At 40.7% G+C, this 16,027-nt stretch overlaps 1 protein-coding gene across 15 annotated transcripts in view; it reads right to left on the minus strand.

Moving 5' to 3' along the window:
* Positions 1 to 16,027, minus strand: part of LOC122622207 (dystrophin) — a 136,199-nt gene that overhangs the window by 71,633 nt on the left and 48,539 nt on the right. The gene's annotated exons all lie outside the window — the stretch shown is intronic.

Raw genomic sequence — 16,027 nt, forward strand, 5'->3', positions numbered from 1 at the left:
ATGGGGAATATATTATGCAAATTGCATCGACAAGAACTCGAGCCGGTAATACATTTTACATGGAAATAATAACCCAGCAATTTGTTCAATACCAATGCCAGAGGATTTGCATTGTACAAATGCAAATTTTCATTTCGCATTCGCATTCGCATTAGCCAAGTCAAATATCAACCAGACCAGCTAGAGGCAGAAGCACTAAAGGGAAAGCGAATTTCCAAGTGAATTTTCCTCAAGTTGACCAAGAATTTGCACACTGAAATGTTTGAAAACTTAAATGTTAGTTGCTGCGGTCTCTTTGAACAAAACTATTTATGACAATGTGTGCGTGAGAGGGAGTGCCTCCTGACCCTTTTCCAACCCCAAGCCTTTTCTCCTTCGAAGTGTCAACAGCAGGGAAAACAATGGAATGGAAAGCATTTACACGCTTTAGAGCGTAAATACACCATTAAGGGAAATGATACCCGGGACGGGGGAGTGCGGTTGTGTGGCTTAGAACTCGGCACAAACATAAATATTTAATAAAAAATGCGCATAAATTATAACACACAAATTCGAGCTGAAATAAGAAAAACCAGCAAATGAATGCGGCCGAAGGGAAAATGGCCGGGAAAGCGGAAAGGACGGCAAAACAAGCCATAAGGGAAATACGCGCGAACATGTAACAAAATGCACATATGAATATGGAGATAAAGCGAGAGGGCGGGATGAGGGAGTGAGACGGGTACAGGGAGTTACATGTGCCGAGTGGAAGATTAATTTTCGTGGTGAATGTATTTGCACTGGCCGAAATCTGCGATGTTGTGACCATGCTGTTGTGTCTGGAATTCAGTTTGTAACACAAACCAAAAACCAATATTTTTTGTAATTCCAAAAGCAATTGAAAGTATAATAATAAGTATAAACAAAAAAAGCTATTTATAATAAATTTAAATGTAAGAAACGTACAAAATTAAAAAGGGTTGAATTTTGTTATGTTTATCGAATATGTTAAGTCCAATTACGCTTCGTCTATTATTTCCAAATGAAAAGTAAATAGTAAGTGGCACTTCATATCAAGCTGGCATTAAATTAATCAGTTTTGGTTTACCTATCACAAATTAGTGTAGCTCAGTATACATTGGTCGACCGAAAAGCAAACACTCATGTCACCTCTACAAATTCCAATCAATGAAAATCAAACGGCAATCTAACAAATATTATTCCCCCAACAACCAACCTATCATGGATGCCCTTATCAAAAACACCAAGAGGCCGGAATTTGCTAATCTAGTGTAAATTAATTTGCTAATGTGCGAAATAATTCCAAAATGAGAGCAAACAAGGCGAGGCATTTTTCGAGCTGTGTAAACATGGAGAAGAAGAGAGGAGCTGCTGCGCCGTGATGCACTTTGTCAACTCGTCATGCTACGTGCTCAGCTGTCTGAACTCGGGGTCCTGGGATTCCCCGTCCCTCCGGCTTTGTGGTTTACGACTAGCTGTGGAGCCAAAGGTATGGCGGCAGAGACAGAGCGGAGAAAGCCAGGACTTCTTCACATGGATAGTGTGTCAGTGTGCTAGGACAGCGAAGGGTTTACGGGAATGAGGTGCGGATGGCAAAAGTAACTTGTATCAACACTTTAGCACATGCATAGCAAACTGAAGAGACCCACTTTGCGCACACACGAGGACACCGAGAGAAAACTGGCGCCTGTTTGGAGCATATCAGAATATTAACTCATAAACCTCACTGCCGTAACAGTAGATATGTATGTTGTAGATAGACAAACGTAAGATCCCAAAAGAACATACATTATAAGCTGTATTTTTGAATCGCATTCGACTCCAAATATTTAAAATATAATAAAGGAAATTTAAATTTATTAGTAAACCTGATTGTTTTAGGGATCTGACTTATACTGTCAATGATATTTATGCTTATTTCATATTACTAACAAGTCTTTTCGCCCTGTGCAGACCCACCTGCTGACCCTCTTGGAGCATTGCACCCTGCAGCAGCGCAGGGCACACAAAATGCCAGCCATCGTCTTGACATATTTGGGTTAGATTTGCTGCTCTTGCTCATTAGGAATTCCGACTAAATTCTGGTCGTCTGCCCCTGCACCTTCCTGCATTTGCCTGCTAATGAACATAACTCTAGGAGGATTCCTTGCCAACAGAAGGCCGACAGACAGCAGAGAAACAGCAGAGAAGTTTTCGGGTTGTTTGTGTAAGTTTTAAATTAATGACAGCATATTTACTTGCGGCCCAAGCAGAAGAAAAGGGGAACACAGCTGCTGCTACTGCTGCTGCTGCTGCTGACCAGAGCAACTTGAAAATAGATTAACAAAAATTAATGTTATGCTCGGTTTCCAGTTCTCTGATGCGGAATCAGGTCCTGGGCCCTGGAAATTAAATAAGATGTCCTGTCACTGTCACGAGCCCAGTGTTTGTTGTTTGCCAACTGTGGCTTTGAGTGTGTGGCTGATGAATCTGCCTCTGTTTCCTCGGTCTTTATCTGTCCTACTGTCTTACGAGGAATTTGATTTAATTTGTGGCAAGCAGTGTCTTGAGCTGAATCTCTATCTGGTTTTTGCCATCATTTGTTTGCATTGTTGTTCGTGGTTTGTTTAGAAAGCGAGTTTTCAGTTGGCAGAGATAAATAGCCCCAAGGACGCCTTTTAAAGAAATATTCCTCGAGTTACAATGACCTTTAAATGTCACTCTTTAATTAATCCACACACAAAATAGCATTACCAATAGGACTCCAAGTACTTTAGCTCCAAATATGAATTCGCTTTCAAAACCATTTTAAAATCGAATTAGGCGTTTGGCAAGTTGAATAATTGAGTTTTCAATTTGCCAGCGGTAACCGCATCTTTCGCTAATAAAACCCACCATAAATTAATTAAAAGAAAACAAATTACCCAGACACATGCTGATGAGAAAACCTCATTCAATGATTTTCAATTAGTGCTGAAACCTAATCAAACTAGCTGCAGCAGCAAAATCTGACCGCAAGGCGGTTACACGATGAAAAAGGATAAATTGAGGGGTGTAGGGTATGGGCAAAAAAGGAAGAAAGGAATGTAAACCAAATCCGAAAAGCCGAGCAAAACTTTCATTTAGAAGAAAAACCAATCGACTGAGCGGAAAACCAGAGAAAAAAGCAAAGGGGCTAAAAGTGAATCCTCCGACGCATTCAAAAGTGAAAAGCTGCAGGAGCAACACACAGGCAAACAGTGATAACAAATGAACACGAGGAGGAGCAAGGACTCGCAGCTAGCAAAAAATGGAAAAAGGACCCCGTGCTTGTACTACACGCCAAGGGCCAGGCTCAAACACTAAGCAAATAGACATGATAAATTAAAAAAGCAGAAAGCAAAGCAGCACAAGCGAAAAAAGGAATGAAAAGCAAATAACGCGACGCATTGCACGCAAATCTCAAGAAAAGATTACAGCAACTCCACCCACCCTCCCGCCCCTTTTCAATCCCCTCGCCCCTTTCACAAAGGGGCGTGGCAGGTGCGGCGATGGCCGATGTGTGTTAAGTGGCATGCCCCAAAGGCGTCAAGAGGCACGCAGGATAAATAACAAACGACACTGATAGAAGGCAGAAGCGAGTCCTAGCGAGTGGGCGAAAGCGGACGGAAGGACGGGCACAGGCGGGGGCGTGGCAAAGGGGTTGGAGTCTAATCCTCGGTGGGCGTGGCTCCTGATGGGGCAACTGGCTTGTTTGGTTAAGCCTTCCAGCAGGTGCTAGCGCGTTCGAAATGCCGGCGATTTGCCATTTGCATAGTCGGAAATATGCTCGACAAGCAGGGTTGTCAGGGTGTTCAATTAAAGCAAATATTAAGTAACTATTTGCTATTTTCATTCATGACAACTTATTATCAATAGCAAGTAATTAGCACGTAAATAGGGAACCAAATATTTCGCGTGTTTATGAATTAAACTGGTGTTAAACAATTACAAGTCGGCCAATCTTTGATCGAGTACTATTCGGAGAGTTTGAATATACATCAAAAGAAATCCATCTGTTTGGGGAAGAAACCATTGATATCGCTGTGAAAAAGAAACTTAAAGTAAAAGCAAGTGTTCTTCCCTGACCGATACAAACCACCTGACAACCCTGTTTGCTTGGCAATTTATCAGGACGACACCTTCTGGCCAATAGACATAGCCAACATGGCTAATACTAACAAACCCTTGGCCGGCACCGACATCCATAGATATATAACCATGCAAACACCTAGCAAATACGCAGCCAAGTGAGAAATGAAGACGAGTTAGTTAAGAAGGAGCCAGAGGAAGGCGGCAAAAATTGGGGAAAGAGTGAAGCTGGCGAGAGATAAGCCCGCTGCAGTCACCTCAAGCCATCTGGCCAGCGCCGGGTGTGGGGGTGCACAGAGAATCCTGCAGGACGACGGCATAAATCAGGATATACATATATAGACATGAAGAGAGAGAGAGAGAGTGAAGGGAGAGGATTGAGGGACAAGGAGCACGGGACTCGGAACTCGGGAAGCGATAAAAGACAAAACGGGCCAAGGAAAGCGGTCCAAAGGCAAACGGCAACACTAATTGAAAAGCAAGGTAGAATTAATGGCTAGGGAAATGTAAGCGCTCCATAAAGTTTTTCCCTGCGAAAAGGGAAACCCTTGGTAGACGGCTAAAGAAAAAGGAAATGCCAAACTAGAACGAAACGGTACTTAAGTTAGCCAATTTGGAGGCCATGCAGTCACCGCATTTCCCCTAATTTTCCATTTCTCTCTGGCTGTTCCCTCTCTTTTCCACCCCCATCATTTGGCACCGAAATAAGTTCTTTCGGTTGGACAATTTTATTAACATTTAATTGAAATAGCCAAACAAGCAACAAATGAGCTGCCACAGGCCATATTCGTTGATAGTACAGCGCGTAACAGCACTATAAACCCAAGGGAAAGTAATTAGGCTTTGGTTTTTACACAAATACTCGAAAATAACAGTTTAAAAGTAATATTTTAAAATTTCAATATCCATATAGCGGTCGATTTCGAATAGTTTTTCCAGATACATATTTTGATCTTGTTGGAATTTCAACCTATCTCGTTAATCGTTTGACACGCACTGTCCACCGCCTGGAACTTAACACCCATTTGAGCTAGTTAATAACACAATCAGGATTCTTAGGCCAAGAAGGGGCGTAACGGAGCAGTCTTGCTCTGGGTTCCGTTCCAGGCACTCAACTGAAAAGTTTTAATCCGCTAAAAGCCAACCGAAGTCGGATTATGGGCTTTTGGCATGCCATTGATACGCTGTTTCACTGTGGCATGTCTTTGTGTGTGTGCGTATGCGTTTTATGATGATGAAGGTGTGAAAATGGAAAAGGTGTGTGGGCTATAAAATAAACTCTTAACGGAAGTTATAAATAAGAAATAAAGCAGCCAAGACGGAAGAACAAGTTAGCACAACTTCAGGCCGAAGAACAAACTTCAAACAACAAATTAAAGCCTGACTTAGAAAAAAACTGAGGCACAACCAGACTAATCGTTGCAACACAAAGGCAATTATGTGCAAATTTATTTGGCTAACCTTAAATGGATAATTCGAAGTCCGCGCTCGAGGGCACTTGCAATAAAATTTATTATGTACGACACAAACGACCAAACGACACAAGTTATGACAAATAGGACTGAGTACTTCAAAAGTCCCGCATTAAACCAATATTAATAACAATAATCATCTAGATAATGGCTTAAGTTCAAAAGAACCGTAAGCGAATTTAAAGGCTATTTTAGGCATTTCCTTTTTTTAAGCCAGAACGCAGTTATTTATTTATTACGCGACCGTTTCTTGGGACTCACAGCCGGACATTATAACTTGATTATGTCGATAATAAAAGTTCTGGGGCGAACGTGCATCGAAAGCAAATTTCAAACTTTAAGAAGAAAATAAAGAAACCCGTTAAATAAAGAAACATTAAAAGAGGTATTATCGAAACTTAAACTATTTATGAAGGACCCAACACCTAATTGAAAGGAGTGGATGAAGACGGTTCCATTAATTTTCGGCGAATGGAAATGCTCGCAAAACTTTTCTGTTTGCCATTTCAATTTTCGCCTTTTTCTTGGCATTTTCACGCTGCTGTTGCTGGCTGCGAAAAACTTTTTTGCTGGCGCAAATAAAATCACAATAAACTAATTGAATTCAGCAAATCGTTTTCCATAGCAGTGGCTGGAATGTGGAGCGAACGAGAGCAGTGCGCGAAATTAATTCAATTGGCTAACAATAATAATTTGCACAATAAAAACGGCAACAATTGAATGAAGCAGAGGCGAAACTTGGCCAGAGACTTAATCACACAACGAAACTCCACACTCCCTTTCTTCCCCTGACCAGCTGTTACGTGATTTTCTCGAAGGTCCTGTTTCCTTTTAAGTGCCCGCCGCTCATAGCAAAGTAAAAGTTTGCTTTTCTTGCTGTGGGTAAATTAATGAAATTGTTATGCAAAATCGCCAACTGCTGGGAAAGGAAAGTAACTACAACTAACAATAACTAAGTTGAACGTCCAATAACAGAGAATTTCGAACAACTAAAAGCAGGGGATTTGGCAGGTGAGTCGGCTAAGTGAATTTGAATGACGACGGTACATGTATAAGTGGAAAGTTACAATAATTAAACGGGGTATTTGAAGAGATGGTTTCTATCGTTCTCCGAGGATGTGTGCGGTGCAATCGTTATATAATTTAGAAACGCTTAGCATGAAATTATCTCTTGCATGAATTTATAATTTTAAGCAGTGCATGTCGAAATTTCTCAGACGATAGCAGTATTTTTCCGCTCTTGCAACTGTAATCCAAGTGTTCAATGTGGCGTTTACGCAATATCAAGTTAAAACCACTCGAACAAGCACATAACGACAAGTTCCCTTTTCAGGCTTTCCCGTTTTATTTTCTCGGTTTGGTTTGCTTCGGTTTCGGTTCTCTTTGCAAATAACCTCGGGCACGTTTCTCGGCTAACTGCTTACAAGTCCGGTTCTGTATTCCCTTAACCTCCCAACAGTATCGCACATACCATGTACATTTCATTTTTATACGGCTACAATGCCGTTTCCCTTTTCCTTGTACAACACTTAAATCCCAATTCGTTTCGGGTGCAGGAATCACAGCTCAGATATCGGGCACATGGATGGACGGTGGGGGAGCACTTACTTAACATGCATGTATGGATATTTTATTGATACGCAACTGTGAGTGCCGCTGGGCGATTGGACACAAGGAGCAAGAAGCAAGGAGCAAGGAGCTTGGAGCCAGGAGGCAGGAGCCAGGAAAATGGAAAAGTGTGGAAAATAAAAATGAAAATGTGTTGCGAGGCCTTTAATGCGTTTCGCAAGCATTTCGGGTTCTTGCCTCGAGGAGACTTACGCACACAAAAGTGGAATGGCCCAATAAATGGCCATTGGCCAGAGACTAAAAGTGGGATCACCCGCACTCGGCACTCGATTTTCAGCTGCAGTCAGCTGGGGACTTTCGCTCGCAAGTCACATGGAAAACTCTTTGAGTTTCCACTTCTTTCATAAGCCTTTCACTCGATAACAACGTTATGTTGCGAAATCGCGGGCATTTAAATACATGAGATGACGGTGTTTTTCTATAATTATATGCTATTCATTTATAATTTAATAAGAGCTCATGAAATCCGTCGATTTTAATGTTAATGTAAAATTATTTAAGTGCCTCATCTTCCTCTGTTACCTTTATTAAACTTTATCAAATACGAATTCATCTTCTGTACGGATTCATTAGAATTTAAGGTATAAAATATTTAATATTCTTAAAAGTGATTTCCATTTAGTTTTTCACTTATAAGTTATGTTGAAAGGGTATCTAAGGTTCCATGTGTTCCGGTCAAAAAGTGCTTTTGCCACTTTTTCCAGACTCATGCGTCAAGATTGTTCATTCATCTTCCTTCGGCAGGATTTCGGTACCGAATCGGGTACAACAATCAATAAAATTGAAGATTTGCCTTTTTCGCCCAGCCACACAAAAGTCATGCCAGCTGCTGCCCAGATTCATCCTCCCCAAACATATATATGTATATTGGTTTATATAGAAAGCGAGGGTGAGGGGGACGGAGTGTCAGGGAATTTGCAAATGCCGACTGATTAATGACGCAATAATTGTTGGCACACGCAGCCTGAGCGATGGATGGATGGTCGAAATGTATTTAAGTTTCTGTTTTGTTTTCGCCCAAAGGCAAACAAAGTGTTAAAAAATTGACTTTCGCCCGAACATCGAACCAAAACCATCGGGCAAAAAGGATCAATGGCTGGTCGTTGTTCGGGCCATTTGATGGGATTATTATCGTGTTCTTAGCCTTTTTGGCATTTGATTTTGCGGAAAGCTTTTGTCGGGCTCCCTTAAGTTCCATTTCGTTACGTTCAATTTACCAAATTGCTTCAGTGGCAAATGGAAATTTCAACTATTTTCCCCATTGGTTTTTCTATTAGCGGTTCGAACTCTCTGGTGTCTGTAGTTCGTGAGCTTCAGCTGAGACGCTTAATGATGATTTATATTTGCTTTGAGCTTTGAATTGGTTGGTTAATTAAACCAGTTAAGCGGCTGGGGTTTTTGGGGGTTCCAAATGAATTTCAATTTCCCCAATGATAAGTGGCATTTAGAATGGTTTTCTGATTGAAAGTCATTGAAAGGCGTCCTAGATAATGTTCGCTAAGTAATTCATATAATGTTTATTTTGGGGTTGGTTTTTGCTCATTGCATCATTGAATCAAAGACAAAAGGAAATTGATTGATTGACCAATAAAAGGAAATCTTGTTTGGGGTTAAACATTATTTGTAAGCTATGATACAATCGATTTCCTTGCAGTTACTTAAATGATTAAAAATCAGTTGCAAGCAATCATCACCTTGTTTTGTATCCTCTTATATAAAAGCATCTCTGCCATAGTGCAAATCCCTTTTGGACATCATACCCCCAAGCATATTTATACATATATATAATCCCACGCACAGTAAACAAAGCATAATTAGCAAAAGAAGCAGATAGAGGGAGAGGCTTCTCTGAAGGTGTTGAAAATTACGCATTAGGGGAGGGGAGAACGGAAATGAAGTACAAATTTCCTAGCTGCTGCGATTTATGTCGGCCAGGGATCCCAAAGGATATTTTCCGGTGAGCCGACGTGGGAGGAGATGATGCAGGTGAAGTCGGTTGCCAAGCGCGCTAATTTGCTAAGCTCGCTTACACATTGGAACCGGCTAAAGCACAGCCCTGCCCCCCGAAAATGGGGATCCCCCAGGGAAGATCCTGGCAAAGGCTTTTGCGGTATTATCATTAGAATTTAAATTGCCTTTCGCCGCTGGAGTTGCTGTAGTTGCTTTCATGGCGTCCTTAAGGTAAGGGCAAATAATTTGTGGCGCCACCGCTGGCATATTTTTTATGAGCTTATTTACCCTTCTGCCTGGGTCTCTAATTTAAGCGCCTTTTCTTTAAGCTCTTTTATCTAACTGAATATTTAATTAACCGCACAACGAGAGTTGTCGGTGGAAAAGTGAAAACTGTGTGGAGAAGCACACGAAGTGACAGAGAGGAATTGGGTTAATCCGACTGCAACTAAAAATATTATCCAAGTTGAGGCAAAACTTTATCGAGGGAAAACTTCGTTTTTGGGGTTTCCGCTCCACCTCTCTCGCATGCTTTTTACACAATTTTTATCTTATTTAACTTGTATTATCTTGAAGCGTGATAAGCCTTATCTGGCATGTGTTTTGTATGGTTTGTTCGGCTGTTGCTGCTTTTTCTGCCGCTGGCATTTCCAAATAGTTGTGAGCCTTATCACAACAATGAACCACAATGGTCCAGTCCACGAGCATCAGAGTCAGCACCACCCACTGCTGAAACCACCCACGTTTTGTGGTTGGAGGGCACATCGACCGGCACCACCCACCATCCCCTTGAACCACATGTCGCTTAAAATCTGCTGTAACTTTCTGGCCCACTCTTAACTGACATTTTTCGGTTTTGCGGTTCTGTTCTGTGACATTTTAACGCTAATTTGGCCAGCTTCAACATTACCAAAAATCATACAAGTGAGTGAAATCATAGAGACTTTATATTACTTTGGGATTTATTTACGTCGCAGCCAAGGAGATGACATTGAAATTTTGGTGTGGATTTAATATCTCTTATGTGGTTGGTTGGTTGCCGAAGGTCTTATTTTAGCGCATGTCTGGAACATGTTTTCTGTTTACATTTGGCATATCTGCTTTTCTTTTTTTTATGTTGATATTTTTGATTGACAATCGCATGTTTGCGAAAATATTTGCGGAATAAGTATCCTTTTAAAACACATTTTCCACGAATATGTATTATTTTTTCTTTAAAATTCAATGAAAAGATAGGGACAGAAAACTCGTTAAAATAAAAACTTATGTTACATAAAAAACTTTTATTAAGCATATGGCTATGCTTAATTAAGGGTGTATTTCTTTCAGTGATGTTATATGAACCAAGTTTCCATATGCTTGTTTTTATTGCAGTTCCGCAGATGCTGTCATGACATTTGCCAATTGTGAGTGAATTGTGTCGACAATTTTTCGTTCTGGCCTCTGGAAAAGAATTTGGATTTTTGTTTCCTTTTCTTTGTATTTTGGTGCAACTGTCGGAAGATTGTGTTGATTTATTTCATGAAACGTATTTCTTGGTGGAGCTTCCAAGCCAAATATTGATGGGAATGCAAATTCTCGGATTGATGGCACTGCACATAAACAAATGTACAGAGGTGCCAATTTTGAATGAACCAATTGTAGACCAAGCCAAAAATGCCAAATGTTCTTGTGTGGTTAACAAATCGAATCGAATCGAATCATTTGATCGTAAATTGTTGGCCAAGTCAGTTACTTAGTAAGTACCCCGCTTCTGGTTAAAAAAAAAAAAACAGAAGCGTAAGCCTAAGCACTATAAGAGTTATTTTAAAGAAAATTATATTCTCATTCACTAAGCCATCATCACTCATTGTAAGCCATCTTAAAACTGTCCTTCAAAACATCCAAAACTAAGTTTAGGCCCAAAAACAGAACCCTTGGGAAACGCGCTTTTAATTCCGCCCATACTGAGTTTTTCCACATTTCCAAATGATAATGCATTTTTAATATGCACATAATTCTCTTATATTTTTTCGCAAAAGGACACAGATATGAAAGACCTGGCGAAAAAAATTACAATAGAACCTAGAGAAGGAAAAGGGTGCGGAAAAGCGTCGGGAAATGCGGTGGCAAAGCAGAATAAATAACATTTAGTGTGAGCGCCGAGAACATGCGAAAATGTAGTTAACATTGCAAAACAGTAACGAATGAAGTGGAAATGGAATTGAAAGCGCAAACTCACACACACACACACACACTTAGAGGAGAGGAAGGACTTCAGCACAAAAGTATGCAAGTGCGAGACAAAATGTCCGCGAGCGAAAGAGATGGGTAACACAAATAGAAAGAGCCGGAGCATATTTTGTGCTGTTTTATGTCTGCCTCGGTTTCTGCATTTCCAGCTGCATAAAGTTCGCATTTAATTTCGTTGGCAACTCTTTTTTCGCAGGCCCCCACCGTTTTCCCTCCATTTTTTGTAGTACTCCTCGTTTTTTGTCGTTTTTCACAAATATCTCCTTGATGTTGTTGTTTTTATCGCATGTTTGGCCGCGAGTTATCATTTCTAGAGGCACCCACACACATAGAGCCATACAAACCCTGCAAACATGTCACAGTGTCTGTGCGGCGTCTGCAGCTTTCCCACTTTCCTATCCCCATTTTCCACCCGCTCTCATTTTTTTTTTTGCTTGAAGCAAACAGGAAGCAGTCAGCCCAACACTGGCACAAATTAAATGCAATAACACGAGAATGAAAAAGTATAGAAAAACGTAAAATAAAAGAGAGTCAAAGGAGAGCAGACTTGCATGAACCTCGCAGTTGCCGCACCGGAAATGCTGTGCAGGATAAAGGGAAGCCGAGTCCTGCGGAATGGGACGGAACTAGTGCCACGTTCAAGCAATTATAGTCAAAGTGAAGTTGTAATCTTTGGTGGGTCTCTTGCAGATGGCAATGACAAATAACTTTATCTGCCATGCAAGAGAAATGGGCGGCGGTGGAATGCTACAAGTATCCTTGCGGAATTTACACACGAAATTGGATGCCTGATTCTGAGATATGCGAGGTGAAGTGGTTTGTAAAGTCGAGACGCGAAACATATATTTATTATTTATGACCTACGTTATTTTAGAAGTCTTCCGTGCGTTCCATTAAGAATACCACTCAATGCACGCATAATTTTATGAATTAAACAAAATTAATGGGCGTGATAGAAAATGATCTACTTTGCTTTCAACCATAATAAAATGCAATCAAGTTATAAATGTGGTTATGAAATATTTCCTATAGAACCTCAAAATGCAGCTTATCAATCACAGTCAACCGTGTATTTGGCATTCGGCATTCCAAGTGTACCAAGTGTACCCTCATTTTCACGATTCGCTGAACGTGGCGAGGCTCGAAAGTATGCTGCAACACTGATGATTCCTTTTCCCCGTTTCCTCGCAACCACCAGCTGACAAGAGCCACTTGAAAATGGCTACTGTGGATTCAGGTCCACGGTACTCATCAGGAACTAACCATCGCGCACACATCCGCATGCTGTGGTCAATCCTGTCCGAATGGGGATGGCAAACAACAAAAAAAGGAAAACAGGACAAACAACAAACAGGACCAGCAAAGCCTGGTCAATCGTCGGCGTTCAACGTCCAAGTCAAGGACCATTGCCTTGCCCTCAAGTGGAACTCCGCCCTTTTGTTTTTGTTTCTATGTAAACTTTTTCTCCGCCCTTCGCTTTGCATTTGTTTGCCCCCACACTTCACGTTCTTTCCCCGGCTTTCATTTTTTGGCCACGCTTTGCGCGGAAATGTAAATTAATTGGTCTAACAAAGTGCACTTCAATTGTGCTGCGGGCATGTGTTGTTATAGTTGTTAGTTTACGTGTTCTCGTTGGCTGGGTTTTTCGGGATCCGGGAGTTTTTCATTTCTGGCCGGCCGGGCGATCATTAAAGTTTGGAGTGTTCCTAATGCAGCCAGCATAACGTTTTTAAGCGGTTGACTTTTTTGACATCTCCACAAAAAGTTTTATGGTAATGGGTTTTAACAAATTTAAAATTGAGAATTTGTAGAGCGTGTACTAGTTCTTAAAAAAAAAACAGTTCCGTTAATCAATAATTTTTATATTGGAACTGGAGTTAATAGTTTTCAGCAGTAAATAAAGATTACTAATATCATTAATTTTAAACCCACTTACTAAATATTTTTCTATGATTAAAAATAAAGTGGAAAGACTACGATTAGAGCACACAATAAACTCCCACTAACTTTAATAGCGTGTGTTTAATAGGTTTCATTTAAATATTCATCGAGCAAGCAACAAACCTAAAAACGTATTTAATGAAGCGTATAACGAATGTGAAAACTGTTTTGATTTTAGCCTACAAGCGGCGAGGAAATCCGATTCGCTGATTATAACCTATAACTAAATAGACAATTAATGGTCGAAGAGCTGCCGGCCAAAATGTCGAGTTGCGCCACTAATCAAACTACTTTTCGAGGAACCCACGCAACATCAACATCAACAAACGCTTCAGACAATCGGTCAGACAACTTCAAGTGCTTCTAGCACACAAACTTCAAAGCCTACGCATTCCGTCGTTATTTGTTGTGAACTTGTTTTTGTGTCTTTTTTGTTTTTTGTTACTTGTTGCTCAGATGCCGCTGCTTTTGTTTCTGCTTTGGTTTTCTGGGCTTCAACAGGTAAAATCTCATGCCCCACACGGCCAGAAGAAATAAAGAGACTTGACAAGCATTTGGAATCGGCGGGTTGACATTTGTTGTTTGGCCTGAGTTTGAGCTGAGTGTTGACCAATGTCGTCTCCCACACCCAGAGTCTGGTTTTCCGGGGGCTCTGCGCCTTAAAAGTGTGGAAATCTCACCATGAATGAGCATCTCCCCGACTCGCGACACGCTCGATTGTGTTGTCATTTGATAAATAATCGGCTTTCGGCTTTCGTCTTTCCCCCACCCAATAATCTTGTTTTTCTATGCTAAATCGTGTTAACACGTCTTGGATCTTATGTGGTCGGCCCTTCGAGTCCGCCAACGAAAATTGAAAGTTTTTCAAGATTACTATGTATTCCAGCTTCTGTGTAAGCTGCGATATTCTGAAGAGTACTTGAAAGGCTTGAGGCTTTTAAGAAGATAATTATCTGGGTTAAGACTGAGTTACAGCACAAAAAATAAAAATGACACCTGAAGACTTTGTCGAGATGATAATAAACTATGACAATTTAGTTATCTTTATTTGTATGCTATTGTGCAAGTTGTTGTACTTTGGGCATGTGGTAAATTGTTAGGTAATGCCCATGCCTAACATAAGCGATTATTGAAAGCAGCGTCATTGTCGATTTTAAAATTTAGAAGAAGTTCAAATATGGTAGGATTTTTATTTCATGACGGTTTAGGTAAGCCCTTTCTTATTATTTAAATTTTTTTACATTCATTTAAACATAGTTAGGTAAAGTGGAATTGTTGAAGGCTAATTGAAACAATTCACCTATAAAACCCCCTAAGAAATTTGTTTACACTTTCCACAATTTTTGAAACAAACACACTTTTCGACATTTTGGGCATTATGTAGGGCATTATTTAGGTTAAGCTCTTTTCGCTTTCATTTTGTTATTCCATTTGTCTATTGCGCGGATTTTTCGGTAGATTTAATTGGCACTGTAACAATTCTTAAGGCGATTATAATTGCCTGCGAGTTGAATTTTCATAAATTCCACATCAAATTTCCATTTCACTTTGCGCGAAGCGCACACAAGCACAGGGTCATTGTATGTGTGGTTGAGTGAAATATGTGTGCATAATTAATGCACATCTCACTTTAAAATGCACAGGCTCACACACAAACACACGCAAATGCACATGCACTCGCTTGCACGCACACACACACTCGCTTGCACGCACACACACACGCCCTCACACACTCACACTGCCGTACAAAATGGCGACGGCTGTGACGCCTTTTCCGCCATTTGCTTTGAGCCGAGATTTGTGTTTAATTGTTGCATGGCGAATTCAATTTGCAAGTGTGCAGTGCTGTTATAACGCTGTGTGTGTGAGTGCGAGGGTTTGCGTGTGTTGGAGAGAGTGCAATGCACGCCTCAAAGTAGGCAACGTATGTTAAGCCTTATTGCTTTTAATCCTTGATGTTTTTCTAACAACTTTTAAAATATCCTTTTATTTTTATTTTAATTTTTGAAATTTCTCATAATTTTTTTACTTTTTTGATTTTGGGCAGCGAATCAATTGGTAATGTTCACTCTAAATCGGAACCGGTTAAAAAAGAGTTCTGACGTTTGGCGTTCTCCGTTAAACACGCGCGACCGGGCGCATCTCAAAGCACGAACTGAAATCCGAAACTGAAAACTCGGCGCCAGCATCCACAGTCGACGGCGGCAGCGACGCCGACTGAGGCGGCGGCAGAGGTAGCGAGTATCCGGAATGGAATCCGAAATAGCCAAAGTTCGGCGTTCTATCGGCATCGACAGCGAACTTCGGGTCCGAATGGCCGCCTTTTCCACATGTGGGAGTCGGCCATTTCCCGAGATAATAACAACAACAGAGAGGCTAAACGACAACAGAGCGGACCGAAATGATTTTGGAGACCCGGAGAGACTTGCGAGAGACTCTTGGGCAGCTGGGAGAGCGAAAATCAGCCGGTTGATACCGTTATTACCTGCCGGCAAAATAAACAAAAACAAAGCACTATAGACATAACCGACTTATGAAAACCCTTACTTAGGGCCAAGAACTTCTGAAATACTCATTTCAGGTAGATAAAACTGTCTCATATCATTTATAAAATTTTCTTCTTTTTACAACCTTTTTTTTATATCCCATAGTACTTAATCAAATTATATGACCATCTTAAATATAAATAACTGAGCGCAAGAGGGCAGTAAATA

The sequence above is a fragment of the Drosophila teissieri genome, chromosome 3R (genome assembly GCF_016746235.2).
Source record: "Drosophila teissieri strain GT53w chromosome 3R, Prin_Dtei_1.1, whole genome shotgun sequence".
Classification (NCBI taxonomy): domain Eukaryota; kingdom Metazoa; phylum Arthropoda; class Insecta; order Diptera; family Drosophilidae; genus Drosophila; species Drosophila teissieri.